Source organism: Muscardinus avellanarius, assembly GCF_963383645.1.
Source record: "Muscardinus avellanarius genome assembly, chromosome: 8".
Taxonomy (NCBI): Eukaryota; Metazoa; Chordata; class Mammalia; order Rodentia; family Gliridae; genus Muscardinus; species Muscardinus avellanarius.
In genome coordinates this window covers 72,727,269-72,743,924 of record NC_137794.1, presented here as the reverse complement: position 1 = coordinate 72,743,924, position 16,656 = coordinate 72,727,269, and positions in this window count along the sequence as shown.

The following is a 16,656-nucleotide window of genomic DNA, read 5'->3' as shown; positions in this document are numbered from 1 at the left end:
CTTTGACATTTTTCTTAAAAAGGCATTCCTTTTGGCTTAGATTTTTCAGATTGGAAAAGGACCCTTTCTCAAATGTAATAAATTCTTTCATTCAAGTTTATGAAAGCAAGATTTGATTGGTGAAGGAAGTTCTGCTAATTTATCTACTCATGGTCAATTAAGAAAGTCTAATAAACTTTTAGGTCAAATAAGAGTATAGTGTATTCACAATGGTTAAATTCAATATAAAGATTTCAACTTAGAAACAATATATAGGAACGATTATTCTCAATTCCCCCACAATTTGATCTGCAGCAGACCAAATAATTATATTATTAGATAATTACATAATTCTTCTAACCATTAAATTTTTTAAATGTGAGTGGCTTTTCCAAGAATAGATTTGGTGTTTTCCTATCATATTGGCACATACGTATTTCCATGAAAGGTCTAATATGATACACATTGCAAAGGTACAAAGACTTTGACCACCTAAATATTCAACCTAGAACAGTCAAATGGATCAGTACAACCCCATGGATTAGGCTGAAACATATGATATTGATAACATTGTAGTTTTAAAGATCTAATGTCAGCAATTTCATATAGTTCAACTATTTAAGACAATTATTTCCTTAAGTCTCAATAGGTAACAGTTATTTCAGCTTTTTCAAAGTGTTTACCAAAATGTCCTTGTCTCACAGGACCAACTTGTATGCCCTGTTTTATTTTTTTTCAGTAGCAAACAATATGTGTCAAAGAATAAATGAATAAAATTAGTACATTTTAAAAGATCCTTTGGTTCCTCCTTGCAGCATGTTGATGTGTCTTTGTGGCCACAGAATTGACTACTCACACTCGTATCTTCAGCTCACCTAGTAAAATGAATGGATAACAAGAGTCCTTTTTCCCCAAAACTTTAAGGCAAGATAGAAAAAGTTACTGCCAAAATTGGGCCATCTATATTTAGATTATAACTTTCACATGGATGTCTTTGGACTAGACCTTAAATCACTAGATTTAAATTAAATAATTTGCATTTCATTTTATTTCAAAGAGCACACAAAGCTGATAATATATTTCTGCAGCAGATAGGATATTAAAAACAGGTTGTATGAACATGCTACACTATCATGTACCTTTTATATCTTGGTATAGACAAGCTGTACTACATGTTGCTCTGCCAATAGCAAAAATAATTTGTTTTTTTTTTTTCAATTTTAGAACTCCTATTTCCCAAAGCACCAAAAATGTAAACAAGAGATTAATATTATAGTGATGTAATTTAATTAAGGTTATACTTTGAGTTTATTATCTTCAACAACTGAAGTCTCTAGGGAGACACTGTCATTCATTTTCAACAAAATCATACAGTTGAATTTATGTGTGTATTCACATCCTTAAAGATGAACAGTTAAAAAGCACTTAATTTTGTGTTTATGCAATATACCTTGTGCAATTGATATTACACATGCAAGTCGTATGCCAACTTACAGATCTCGATGATTTCTTTATCATGACTTTTTCATGTGTATTACCCACTTTTACATTGTTTTTGATTTGTACATATGTCCATTCTGTCATATTCAACTTTATATAAATCTCTAATGTTATGGGAAACATAATAGATTGACACATAATTTTTAAAAGTTATATTTGTAAGATTTCTCTATTGTGAATAAAGTCTTTTAATATATCTCCTCATGTGTTGTTTTCATTTTGAATAAGCTTCCATATCTTTAAGGGTGAGTGCATACAGTTGCAAATGGAAATATTAGATCCTACTAGCAATTACAAAGACTCTTGACAAGGAAAGACTTCCATTAAAAACTTTCCATTGCAAATTATTTGCATACACAGCCTTTGGTTAACCAAATACCTTCACTGGGAATCTAACCTAGGTTCAACTCTAGGACATGCAGGGTAGAGACAGATGATTGGTGTCAGAAATGGCATAAAATATGATGCTTGTTCTTAAGTTTGCAATCCAAAGATATCAGACTAACCCCTCCCCACCCCACCTATGCCAGAAACAAGAGAAATCTGTGTTAAACCACAAGTTCAACTTGTAGAGAAGCAGGTCAGACAGGTTTAGTAAAAAAAGAAAGAACTTGAGCTACAAGACAGCCTCTGGTATCTTGGAAAAATCTTCGGTTTTTTAATTTTATGTTGTACTTTGTTCAGACATCCCAGTTGCTGTTCCTGCTACCTGGAGCTCTCTCTGCAGTGTTCATACACTTGTTCCTCTGTTCGTCCAGGTCTCTCTTCAGCTGTCACCTTAGCAGAGTGGCCTCTTGTAAATCGGTATAAAATCTCCTTGGTCCCTAGCCCGTTTTGTCATTTCTTAGTTATATATTTATTTCTATTATCTGTCTAACCTCTTAGTGTTTAAGGCCAGTGAGAACAGAGACTTTCTACTCCTGCCCCTCTGCCTCTGTTCTGTTTTCAGTACTCAGAGCAGTACCCAGCACTTGACAGCACAAGGTGAATACTTGGTTAGTGTGTACATAAATGAATGAGACTCTACTTTATATTCAGAGACTTTGCTGCAACTATTTGCAAATGTCTTAATCAGCAGTAAGTGCCTTTTAAATATTAAAGTAAATGTGTATTTGTGACTGGAATCAACTCTCAACAGATTCTTTTAAACCACTTAATATCATTAAGGTACCAGGTAAGGCAAAGAAGATAAGTCATGGTTTCTTCAATATAAAAGGCCTTACTCAGCATTTCTATTTAAAGAGCTTGTTTTTATGTTACTGAATCTCACACTCCTTGCTTCGTCTAGAAGTTAAAAAAAAAAAAAGTTTTAGCTGGGCATGGTGGTGCATACTTGTAATCTCAGTGCTTGGAAAGCTGAGACAGGAGGATCACACAGATTCCAAACCAGCCTCAGCTACTTAGTGAAGCTCTCAGCAACTTAATGAGACCCTGTTTCCAAATAAAGTATAAAATAGGTTTGGGAGTATAGTCCAGAGGTTGAAAGCCTCTGGATTCCACCCTCAGTACCACAAAATAAATAAATAAAACTTTTAGCCAGGCGTGATGGCACATGCTTGTAATCCCCTCACTTGGGAGGAAGAGACAGGAGGATTGCGCAGGTTCGAAGCCAGCCGCGTGCGCTAGCTTAGGAGACCCTGTTTCCAAATAAAAATGTAAAAATAGGTCTGGTAGAGGGGCTTCCAGGAACCCCAGTACCACCAAAAAAAAAAAAAAAAAAAAACTTTTAGCCAGGCCTGGTGGTCCATGCCTGTAATCCCAGTATTTGGGAGGCTGAGACAGGAGGATTGCAGGGTCAGGGCCAGCCTCAGCAACTTAGTGAGGGCCTCAGTATAATTTAATGAGTCCCCTATTTCAAAACAAAAAATAAAACAGGGCTACCAGTGTAGCTCCAACGTAGAATGCCCCTGGGTTCAATCCCTAGTACCACAAAAAAAAAAATAAAATAAAAGTTTAATAGCATTAAGCAAAGGAATTCATTTTTCACCCAACATAGAGTTAGTCAAATGAGAACCTTCTGAATTCAATTCTTTGTAACACGAATGGCATTAGTTGTCTTTACTCTGTTGGTGACAGATTTATTAAAACTTACTCTGATTGTGATTTTTATTTATATTAATCATCAGCCATCCACACAGAAATGACAGTTTGGCAGCCAATACATCTTAATTTCTGATAATGATATATAGGCCACCATTTAAAGTTTTAAGGAAAGTTAACAAGATAAATATTTAGGCATAGAGTTTAGACCTCTAATTGGCCATTCCAGCTTCCTGGGTATGCCTGGAATGTGAGGGTGGCATGGGAATCTTCTTTAAACTCTTTAACTGATTTAATGGTCCACGGGCTGAGTTTTGGTTTTTTCCAGTCTCATTCCATCCACACTAGCCAATGCATGAGTCATAATTCTCAAGAAATATGTACCAGGCATTAGATATGCATTTAAAGTATTAGAACTACGTGGGAGTCTAGACAGCATTAAGTCCAATTCTTAAATATGAAGGAAATGGGGAATTTTCCCAAAGTTAGGAACTGCTCTCTATCCTTGTTCTATGCTGCCAGACATAGGGATGTGGTAAGACTTTATGCTAATAAAAAACAGTGATAGGTGAGAGCAAAGGCATGTCCATCTGGCCAGCCACTCCAAAATCAAAGCACAAATTCAGAGTTCACCCTGAAATGGGTCCACTGCAATGTTTCTGTCTCTAGGCATAGGCTAGCTACAGTTCACCTACACCAGAATTTCTTGGAAGACTTGTTCAAATGAAGTTTCCAGAGTCCCCCAAATTTAAAGAATCAAAATCGAGATGAGAGCCTGGTGTGTCCACATTTAACTAGTTTTGTGTGTTACCCCTAAACATACTACCATAGAGAACCACAGTGTTAAGTTGTATGTAGATGGACATTCCAAGACTACCATGACAATCTATGAAATAATGTGCAGGTGATGGCAAGCATATGTACCTTTTCCTGTAGTTTTTTAACCTCAACATCTTAGCTACAGCTTGATTTGATCACTTTGGAAACAAATTCATCCTTTTACAAAAAGCACCTCTGAGCAATAAACTCTGCACCTAAATCTTTCAGAAACACATTCACTTTAAAATTTTAAATATAATTCTTCATAGGGGAATCTCTAAAATATTCACTTCAATCATCTCTTTTTATTCAGCAATTTCCATTTACTTTCTTCTCCCAATAGTTGCTTTTAAAGTCATTTCTCAAATTGTCTATTCTGTTCTTGTTGATTTTTAACATGACTGTCACTTGCACAGACAACACAGCACTCCTAGTTTGTCTGTGTGTCATGTCGATGTATAAAGTGTTCTTGGAAATGACCTCTGAAAAGCACCTTCACTCCCTCCCACCCCCAACCCTGCCTGGGGCTTTTACATTCATTTCCATGCTAATTGTCAACAAAGTGTTGGTGTGCCATTTTTGTGATCACTTTCAATCCCCTCTAAACATGCCATTACTTACTGAATAAATTAACTTAAATCTGTGTCACAAATCCACTTAATTCCCCAGTGAATGGAAATTACTGTGAAACATTAGAAAACAGTGATAGATACATAGCTTTTTTTGTTTCTGTTTTTGTTGTTGTTGTTGTTGTTGTTGTTGTTTTGGGTTTGTTTTTTTTAAATGTTTTATTGGTGCATTGTATTTATACATCATAATGGGGTAAAAAACTTATGTAGGCATAAATGCACACATCACCCAGCCAGCCCCTACCCAGTCCCCAGCTCACTCACTCCCTATCCCTCCCTCCCATGCTTGGTTTAGAGGTTGACTTTGATATGAATAAGTACATCATGCACTTTAAAGCGTTTCCCTCTCCCCCCACCCCTCCCCACAGTTAGGTTGCCTTATTTGCTTCTCTATAGGATCCCATTTTTCACCTGGAGTTCCTCCTATGACCCCTTTCACCTTAGCTTTCACATATTAGGGAAATATTCCTTACTTTTTATAACTGACTAATCTCACTTAGCATAATGTTCTCAAGATCCATCCATTTCCCTAAAAATACTGCAATTGTATTTTTTTATGGCTGAGTAAAATTCCATTGTGTACACATCCCACAGCTTTGTAATCCATTCATCTGTTGATGGACATCTTGGCTGGTTCCACAGTTTGGCTATGGTGAATTGTGCAGCTATGAATGTAGATACACGTGCATTAGTTTGGTAGTTGGGTTTCCTTTCTTTTGGGTAGATACCCAGGAGTGATGTTGCTGGATCAAACAACTAGAATGGCAATCACTCAAAACAGGAACAGTAACAAATGCTGGCGAGGATGTGGAGAAGAGGGAACTCTAAAACATTGTGGGATTGCAGATTAGTGCAACCACTTTGGAAAACAGTAAAGAGAATCCTCAGAAGAATGGATACATAGCTTTTTTTTTTTTTTTTTAAGAAAAAAACTTTTTCACAAACTAGGACATTTTGGCCTTAGGAAGCACATATTAAATCATATGTCTGCAAACAGCCATAAAATGTATTGCTTTACAAACAGCTTTTTCCAAAATGACTAGCATCTAAAAGTTGCCTGTTTTGCTCTTTAACTCTCGTAGGAGAAACAAGTGAATACTCCCCACCCACAGAGTTTTTGAAAACTTTATTCCTGATTTCCCAATTCTTGGATTCTCTGTGAAAAACGGAAACATATCTTGGAATTACCCCGTAGACCCAGTGAGGGAGACCTCCATGCCACCTCTTTATGAGGCAGGCTCAGTGCCATGGTTCCTGCTCATGAACAGCACAGCTTGCCCTGTGGTGACTCCAAGGATCCTTATTTAGTACATGGAAGGAAGAGAAGAAAACTAAATCTCTTTCTTCCTTATGCAAAAACTTTCTTACCACTCTGCCATTCAATACATCACTTTGACTTCATGATAAATAAGCCCTATATGCATTTCACCTCTAGTTATATTCATTTTTCATATTTTTGCCAAATCAATAATCTTGGGATTTACATAGAGTTTTCCAGAAGCTTCAAAAAATAAATACATTTGTAAATGCCCACATTAAAATATACATATAGTAAGCCCCTCTAGTCTCCTTTCTGTATGTAACTGTAGCTGAGCCAATGGGAAGCTGGCATCACTAGTAATCAAGACAATTGGGCTTCATACCTAGCTTGTTTATTACTTCCCTATGAGATTTGGAAAGAGCACTTAAAGTCTTCACACCTCAGTCTCTTCATCTTAAAATAAAAGGTATGATTAGCCCAGGAGAAGCAGCTCACACATTGAGTAGTATCTGTAGTGAATGTTCAAACAAGGAGCAGCAATCCATGCACCAAGAATTATCCATCTATTGTCAAGCAACCAGTACCCCCAAATGACCTCAACCTCTTAGCATCCTCATTCAGAGAGGAGGAATAAGCATATCTACTTCCCAGAGAATCTACCCCAGTATACGTTGATCATCTCTACTTCAAAAATCTAATACTGGAAATACTCCAAAATCTGAAACTGTCTGAGCACCAACATGATACCAGAAGTAGAAAATTCCATGCCATGAATTTTGTTCCATTCACAAAATTATTAAAAATTTTTGTATAAAATTAACATTAGGCTAAATGTATAAAATGCATATGAGACGTAAGTGAAATTTATGTTTGGACTTGGGTCCTACCCCAAGGTACTTCATTATTTATAGATATTTTCTAAATATTCCAAGTTCCAACAATATCCTAAATACTTGTAATCCCAATCATTTCACATAATGGATTCTCACCAGGTGTGGTGGTGCAGGCCTATAATCTCAATACTTGGAAGACTGAACCTGATTGCAGGTTCAGTTTGAGGCCAGCCTCAGCATCATGAGACCCTCAGCAACTTAGACCTTGTTTAACAATAAGAAGGTTCTGGGGGTGTAGTTAGGAGGCAGAATATCACTGAGTTCAATCCCAGGTATCTTTAGAAAACAAAAATATAGGTAAGAGGTTCTTAACCTGATGTAAAAGTTCTTATGTCCCTGCTTGATAGGATAATTCCTTCAATCCATGGGCTTCATTGCCTACTTTCAGCTCTTACATTGTGTGAAAGAATTGTCCCCTCTCTACCTTGGGAAGCCTCCAACTTGTTTTGTTATGACAACACATTTGTTATTATTTTGCTTGCTATTCCAATTACCCTAGGCTTTTTTTTTTTTTTTTTTTTGGATGCCTTCCTTCAATCAGACTGCTTCAAACACATGCTATTACTCATATTCTAAGGCCAGAGTTTGGCTTTTTCTGACATGTAAACACAGAAATAGCCAGCTCTTTCTCTTCACATCTGTATCATTAGCTAATTAAATATTTTCCACTTATTTTTAATTAACAGGAGGAGGTCTTTTGTTGTTATTTTGTTTTGTTTTTGTTTTTACTGTTGTAGCAGAAAAGAAATAGGGATCAAATTGTATACTTGATGCACTGGCCAGAACAATGATCAATTATGTAACTGATATTTTTAAATAATCCAGTGAAAATAAGAGAATAATGGCAACAGTTACTCCTTTTAGAAAGAAGGGCAGTGTTTTATGCCCATCCCAGAATAGCTTTGGAAACCAACAAAATCAATTTTATAAACTAAGATAGGAAAGATTATTAAAATACCCGCTTTGAAAGAGCCAGCATTGCTTCCAGAATCAGATTCTGTCTTTGACAGTCTCTTACAGCGTCTTTAAACTGATCACTTCTAAGGAAAGATGAATAAGGTGGTTTTGAGTGTGAGCCCACTCACCCATTTTGCACCACCAGCACCCCTCTCCATCTCTAGCACTGAGGACGTGGCTTGGTACAACTAACACTTTCTTCTTCTCTTGCTACTCCGCTCAAAAGGTCACACTTAGCTTCTGAAGAAGGACGTCCAGCTCTGCCCCAGATTCTGCTTCACAAAGCACTCAGCATTCCCTTCCTCTCCACATGGCACACTGGCTGGCCTTCATTCTTCTGCACCCAGCCTTCAAAAGCCCTCTCAGTTCATCTCCTCCTCTTCATGAAAAACATCTACTCCTATGCTATGGTTTGCATCTGAAGTGCTTCCCAAAGGCCCATATGCTAAAAGCTTGATCACTGGCCTGTGGGAGGTGGTGAAACCTATAAATAAAATTTTAAAAAAATTAAAAGAGAAAGTGCCATGGCCTATTTATTAACATAAATGCAGCGCTTAATATGACAACCAGCACATAGAGTAGTTCCCCCACCCTATCCTCTCAGTTTCCATTTTTGCACTTGCAGTTACCTGCAGCCAACCATAGCCCAAAAATATTAAATGGAAAAGTCCAAAAAATAATTTATACATTTTAAATTGTGTGCCATTCTGAGTTGTGTAACGAGCTCTTGTGCCGTTGGCTCTCTCTAGTGAGGGCTTGGTACTTAGTAGGAGGCGTCTACTGGGAGGCTTAGAACATCTCCCACTGCCAGAGGGGAAACGACTGCGTTTACTTTCACCTCACTTGCGCCCTTCGTTCTTCACGTGGAACACCCAGAGTGGACACTGGGTGATGAGCAAACCAATTGTTACTAAAGGGTGAGAAAATCTCAAAACTTGTATTCAATATATAAACATAATTCTCATCTTACATTTGCCTGCAACAGAACACAACCCCTGCCAAGTCCTACTAACTCAAAGTAATATTTCTACCTGCAAAGTTGAATACAGCTTCTATTTTTAGTGAATAATCTTCTGTTTACCTTAACCGTGAGATACCTAATTATGAGCTGTCGTTAGAAAATTTCATCACCATCCTTGCAAAAGCAAACTCACCCAAAATAGGACAGTTTTCTCATCATTATTATGTTCAATATATACCAACTATCGGGGAAAACCCACAGGAGTCCAAACCGTATTCCTATCATATAATTGCCTTTGGACAACACACTGTCATGAAGAGGAACATGCATCAGATATTCTCAACTGCACTGGATTTGGGTTTGTTTATTTGAGGGGAGCAGGAAGTTTAGGGGTTGATCATCATGATAAAATGTGCTCATTGGTATACCTATGATTAACCCAACACTTGAGGGACACTGTCAGTGAGGTAAATAATAAAAGACTTTTATGTAGCAGCTGCAACTGTTTTGTAATCCTCTTTAGTAAAGGGACAAAGGATTCTAGGACTAAAGTAATTCCATGAATAATTATGTTGCTACATATTTTTTTTTCAAATAAGTTCAGCTTCCTTCTCCAAAGCTGGCCTTTCTTCAACAGTTCTAAAACCGGTAACAAAAATGACTGATTAGAATTTCACCCTCAGCCACCTTATCTTCTTGTCTCTAACCTCTAGAGCAGGTGCTAATATAAATGAGCAGAAAACAGAGACAGAGAAAAACAAAGGCCCTTGGAGAGATTAATCAGCTCCTGAAAACCTGAAAGTGACTTTTGTCACTATTATAAATCAATATACAGAATTTCTTCAAACACCAGATAAAAACCATATAGTATGTCAAAAACCATGATTAAAAGGTAGATAAACACAATAAATATTAATAAGATCATGAATTTATTTTGCTGCTCTAAGAAAATATAGAATAGATTGCTTCCTTCTTTCTGGTCTCCTTCACACAATGATGGTTACATTAAGGGAAGTTTCAAAATTGCCACATTGGATATTTGGGCTTTTAACCTCTCCCAAAGATCAGATAAAAACTGCCAAACCAGAAAGCATTCTTGGCCCACGTACACAGCTCATTCTTCAAATGGGAGTTTCAGCACAACCAGGCAAGAGCAAAGACTTTTCCAGAGTTTTTATCTATTGATTAACTGCAGAGGATATTCTGCTTAAAGTGACTCCTGAATACTCACTAAAACAAATGTTTCCTTCTACTTTAGAGTAAAGGAAGTTAAAGGAAAAATGAAACACAACCACCCTTTCTTCACCCTGTAAATATATGTTCTATTACATGATATTTCCATAAAAAGGTGGAAGCAGAAAAAAGAAATTCACTTAACAATGAGATTGTATCTTTTCTCCTGTGAGGAAAAACAAAGACCAAGTGCCAGTTACCACTCCACTGAGCTCAGGGCACTGGGTGGCTCCTGTGCACACATTTCCTATAGTCCTGATGGTAAGAATACACGAAGAGTCTCAGAAGCCAGAGGAGTAGACAACATAAGAGACTATTTTGAAGTGAGTGTCCTCTGGGGTCATTGACTTTACAATCATTACAAGTAGTTCCCTCAGCCAGGAAAACAGAAACCACTGTGTTGTTGGTGGTGTTGGTGTTGTTTTGTATTTTAATCTTATTCTGGCTTTTTATTAAATTCCATATGGTTCAGGCCATCAGGCCCTAACTTCATCAGAAACCACCTGGATCTATGGGGGAGGGGCAGGCTGCCAATAACATCCACTCTCCCAAGCTTTTTTCAACTACCAGGCCTAAAACATTGGAAATCACTCCAAAGATGTGGCAGGTACAAAATTGGAAACAGGACACAGGGAAGCAAAAGCCACCTTGAGGTGAGCAAGGAGTGCTGTGGTCCAAATGTGTCACCCCAGAATTCACACTGGAGTCCCCCCCTCAAAAAGGTGGGGTCTTTGGAGGAGACAAGGTCAAGGCCGGGCCTCATACAAAGGCCCAAAGGAGCTGGTTTGTACTTTTACCCTCTGAGGAGAGAGAGGAGGCACCACCTCTGGATCTGCTGGCACCCAGATCTTAAACTTCCCCACCTCCAGAAGGGGAGAAATCAACTCCTTTGGTTTCTCAGCCACCCACCTTCTATAACTATCACACAGGGTTGGTGGACAAAGGCTGGGACAAGCAGGTATGTTCAGCCCCAAACTCTGGGAACCTAGAGTGCAATGGTGTTTTTCACCTTCTCTAGGAAAGAGGCTCAGAACCAGGGATCTGGTGGGGTGGAAGGCTCTAGGTTTGGCCACTGGCCTCTTCTGACCCAGTGGGGGATGGAGGCATTGGGGAAGGCAGCGTTGGGACGAGGATGAAGCAGCTACCTGGCTGCACTTTCACAGGGCAGTCACCCAAGCCAGGTATCTGTGCCAGGTGCTCGGAAACAGGGGCAGTGGTGGTTCAGGGACAGAAGCACCAGGCAGGAAAATGTGAGGTCAGGGATTGGTGGAGGTATTCATAACCCTACTTAACCTATGAAAGATGCCTGGCTTCCCATATTCCAAAGCCACAAAAGCAGGATGTAGAGAATGACCTCTTTATCACAGTCTACCTCATACCCAGCCACCCTTAGGTATCAGAATGGGCTGCAGGTACAACTGACCCTTCACCCCCTTCCATGAGACTGCTGGTCTCAGTTCAGAAGAGAAGGGATGTTTGTCTGTTTCTCCCTCACTCAGCCAAGTCACCATTTCCCTTCAAAGGCAGGCTAGTTTATAGGGCCAAAGCTATGCTGCCTGCCTGGGGACTTGGGGATTTGGGGTTTCCGAGCCCCCTTTCACTGGTATGTTGGGATTGCCCCATTTCCCCTGAGTATATGCCACTATATCTTAAAAACAGGGAACTTTATTTACCAGGTAATGAGTTGACAGGTGATATAGGGGACTGTGGATCTGAGGACTATTCAGAAGTCAGGAGCTGCAGGATGCCAGTATCCGGGGCAAGAGATGGAAAAACACAGGTGAAGGTGATATTTCCACAGACCAGAAATAGGGGCCAGAGCACGAGCCAAAGCTACAATGCAGAACTTCCAGGAGGATCTGAGACCACACAGGGAAACAATCATTTAAAAGAGATAGAGCCATGAAGAAGAAAAATACCCTGGCTTCTCCCTGCCTCTTGCTTTCTGATCTTATACCAAAGCCTCCCATTGGTCAAAACTACCAGGAAATAGGTCAAGGGAGTCTGGGAAATGTAGTTCCTGAGATTCATAGCCATGTTGGCTAAGTTTAAGAAATAGACCTTAGAGAAAACAAGTTAATTTGTAGCAAAAATGGCTATCGCTGGTCACTATTCACCATTTCAGACCTCTGCTTAGCTTGAGAGGCCCTCATGGAGTTGAACAAGCCTCAAGACCGCAGCTGCTAGAACCTGATAGATGTATAGCCCCTTTTACAGTCATACACATGTCTTTCCTGAGGTACAGAAAAGGAAAAAAAAAAAAAAAAAACACTAAGCATATTTTAAGCCCATACAAGCTCCTTCATATCTCAACAGGAGCTTGCTAGTGAGAAGCCACATCTACCCCTCCATGAAAATTCAAAATGATGTTTAATAAGTATTTTTAAAAGTACTGAAGTACATGTTTTTAGAATGGAAAAAAAAAAGCCTAAAATAAAACCTGCAGAGGGCATGAGCATCATTCCGATGATACCAATGATTTAACTTTCGCCACCCTGCTTGGAATCACAAATGATCCTAACTCCAGATTTTCAGGAGATTGAAAGTAGCACTTGACTAAGCCTTCCTCTCCAGCCCAAAAACATCAGCCTAGTTGTACTTAACAGAGCATAAAAAATGATGAAGATAAATGATCTTATCAGAGAACTTAGTTTTTTTTAAAAAAAAAAAGACATTAGCTTTGAGGATTCACCAGCCTAGAATCTTGTGACTTAAAAGATGCTTTGGGACACTGGTTCAGTGTTATTTACCAGGCTTGGATGGCAGTGCCAACTCTTTCAAGTCCCTCTGAAGCCTTCCTTGTCTTCCTCCTTTTCGTTCTGTTAGCATCTACTATGCTCCTCAACGGGTGTGCTTATCAGATGATATTACAGTTTTTCCTTGCCTATCTATCTCTCTCTTACTGGTGACTCAAACCAAACCAAATTGTTGAAAGCAATTTAACTTCACAAATTTAACAAATATAAGTCAGTCAGTACTATAATTTGTTCAAAGATGAATATCCCCAGTCACTGTTGATAAGTATAACTCAGATGTATAATGGGGTTCTTTTGCTATACTTTATGAAGCTAGAACTTAAGTATCCTTTGTCATCCTTACGGAAATAAGATTGGGACTTTTTTCATTTTTTGCTAATTTATTTTCAGCTAGTTGTTGCTACTCTGGCTTATTTGTAATTGGTAAAAGTTGAAACAACCAAAATATCCAATTCAGGAGACTGGTTAAAACTTATTTTCAGGAAACAAATTGGAACAGCTTCAAAATCCAAAATTGATTTGCTAGAAAACAATATGTAAGTTGTGTTTTCCTTTTTATAGAAAAATAATTAAGCCTACTCATCTTTGGCTCATGATACATAATAAGCATCTAATAAATGAGTAAGAATATAATTTTTGTTCCTTTACCTTCTGAATTCACTCCATATCAATGACACCCACTCTCAGGCATTCAACAGATTCATGTATTTGGGCAGGCCAGAGGTCTTTATCAAAGCCCTTGGATTTTACATGAATGCATTAGTTCAAGTTTAATTCTACTAAACTAAGATGCTATTTTTCAAACTAGGAAATAAATATTGTCTCTCTCCCAACTCTTCTCTCAGACAGAAGTCTGTTTAATTTCCAGTTCTCATCTTCCCCAAGTGCTCAGCAGAAGTCTCACTATACATAAACCATATGCCAGGACAAAGTTATCCCTTTCAGAATTATTTTCTGCCCAACTCTCAGTTTCATTTAGACAACACTCTTGAGAGCCTGCCGTAGCTGAGTCATATATTATTACTACAGGCACCAGCAAGCTCATCAATTGCTCTTCACTGCTTATCTGCTCCCAAGGGCCAGCAACAGGCATCCTTTATCACCAGTCCTAGCTAAGACTGACTATCATTATTCCCAGAATATGCTAAAGGAGATGTCAAATCTAATATGGTGTATGAAGAACATTATTATCAACTATAATCGGTTTATAATAAGAAATCAGTTAAACAAACAAGTAATTGGCTTGCTTAAAATATGATCAATCAAATTATTAATTCACATCTTAATTTAATTGCTTTTTACAAGATCTCTTTTGGAATTGCTTCTAGGTGTAACCTCCTCAGAATACAGTGGGAAAATGTTCGGGGGTTTGTCTTTTTCTTCTTATAATGCAAAGGGCCTTATATGTAGGGCCCCCAAATGTGTCCTTGTGTTGGAAACAAAACGAAAGAGGCATTTTAGATGATAGGGATGGAAAGATCTCTCTATTTTAGAGCAGTTTCTACAAAATGAATTTAACTGCTGCGACACCACCCGGCAGAGTTTATAGAGACATAACTCCATTGTAGGTCAAGGAGCACCTGTTGAATTTCTAAATCGCCAGTGCATATGATATCAACATTCTCATATTTCATGTTTTATAATGTGTCTTCACATACATCGTTTCATTTAATCATGCCAACAGAGAACATGTTATTCATATATAAACATATATATGTAGGTGTTTGAATGTAAGCAGCATAATGTGGCACACTTCCAGAGTGCACCCTAAGGATGTATAAACACAAGAAACTTCTGGCAAGGTGTTGGATAAGTGATTGTGACCGAATGGTCCAGAGATGGGGCTTCAGAAAGTGGGAGTATATATGTATTTTCTAGGGTTGAGAGTCCAAATTTTTTATCAGATTCTCAAAGGGGTAGGATGAAAGACTGTGGCCTGAAAAATATCTAAACCATTGCTTTAGGTAGATATTCCAGTAAAGAAGTAAATAGAGATTGTTCAGTTAGCCCAGGCACTCCCCACACATAGGTCTGTTGTACTATTTGGATCTGGAGAATTCTGCTAACATCACTCATTTTTCTTCCATGCTACCAATTAACCTATAGTGAACATGGTGAGCCTTTTATTGCTACTGAGTAAAACACTCAGTGGATTTTCTGCTCAATCAGGTGAGTTCAATGGGTTGTGGACAGGCTCCATGCTGGTAAACTGTACCAGTTAGGAAACTGAGTACAGACACTCCCTAACTTACCATGGTTTGACATTCGATTTTTCACCTTTACAAATGGTACAAAATTGATATGCATGTAGTATATGCCTTATTTTGAATAGTGATCTTTTTCTGGGCTAATGTTATGTGATACAGCAGTCTTTTGTGATGCTGGGCGGTAGCAGCAAGCCAGGGCTCCCAGTCAACCACATGATCATGAGAATAAACAACCCATACTCTGCTCTGTCAGTAGGTCGGGTGGATGAAGTACATTTTCAGCGCAGAATGGGTTTATTAGGAAATAAGCCGCTTGTAATTCAAGAAGCACCTGAATATTCTCTTGAACCACCAGGGTGTGATTTAAAAGATTTGTTTTATTTATTTGTTAGGCGACCAAAAATTGACAGTCTGATTCCTGAGGCATACTTTGAAATATTCCATTGCAAAGAAACTCAGGCAGAGAAAAAATATATATCTAGTGAAAGCAAAACTTAGAAAAGCATTCAAAATTAGCTAAAATAATGCCAAAACTCATTCCAAGTATGGAGACATTCTCAGATACCAACTTCTTGCAGTGGGAAATCATATAGAAGTGATTTATTTTCATTAAGTCCATTTTCTAAGTGCTGTTCACATGAACATACATTGGCTTCCTGTATGTCATCTGCCAAGGCCTGATTTGTGCTTGTGTTCTGATTTTTCTCATCATAATATTCCTCCAAATACCCTGCTTTATAGTTATATGTGCAATCGATCTCTATATAGAGATTTATGTCGAAATAGATGCCACAAGCTAGGAAATGCTAAATTAATCCCATTACTCACACATACACACTCTCTCTCTCTCTCTTTTTTTTCTCTCTATCTCAGAAAAGAGATGCTTGTTGTTGACCAAATACCAGCCTAACTGGCTGCTCACTGGCTGGGTTCATATGTTCCAGGATGGTGTTCCAGAGCAGTTGGCGTGTTCATTAAAACATTAATTCCTGGGCTATCCTAGAAACACTAACAGTGAGCCAGCAAGTAAGAGAATAAATAGGAATGTTCCCTTTCACCCAGTTCCTATACGATGTGTAACTTTTTATTACCAAGCTATTGAGATTACAATGAAGAGCATTCTTAATGCCAACATAAACGAGGTCAACTAATAACTGGAACAAAAACAAGAGCAAGAAACAGAAGCCAGAACCGCAAACATAACAAGTAAAAGATCAGGTAACAGGGAGTTCTGGAGACAATCTAAACCCAGGAAAGTGATTTAGACATGAATGGCTGAGCGTCTGCATCCTTAAAGCTGGTGGACCCCAACAGCTGGCCCAGTTCATCCCTCATGGTATAGGGTTTCTTCACTGTAAATCACCTCCATCCCTAACCCTGATAAAAACACAAAATAGGACAAAACCAGCCCCGAAACTCAG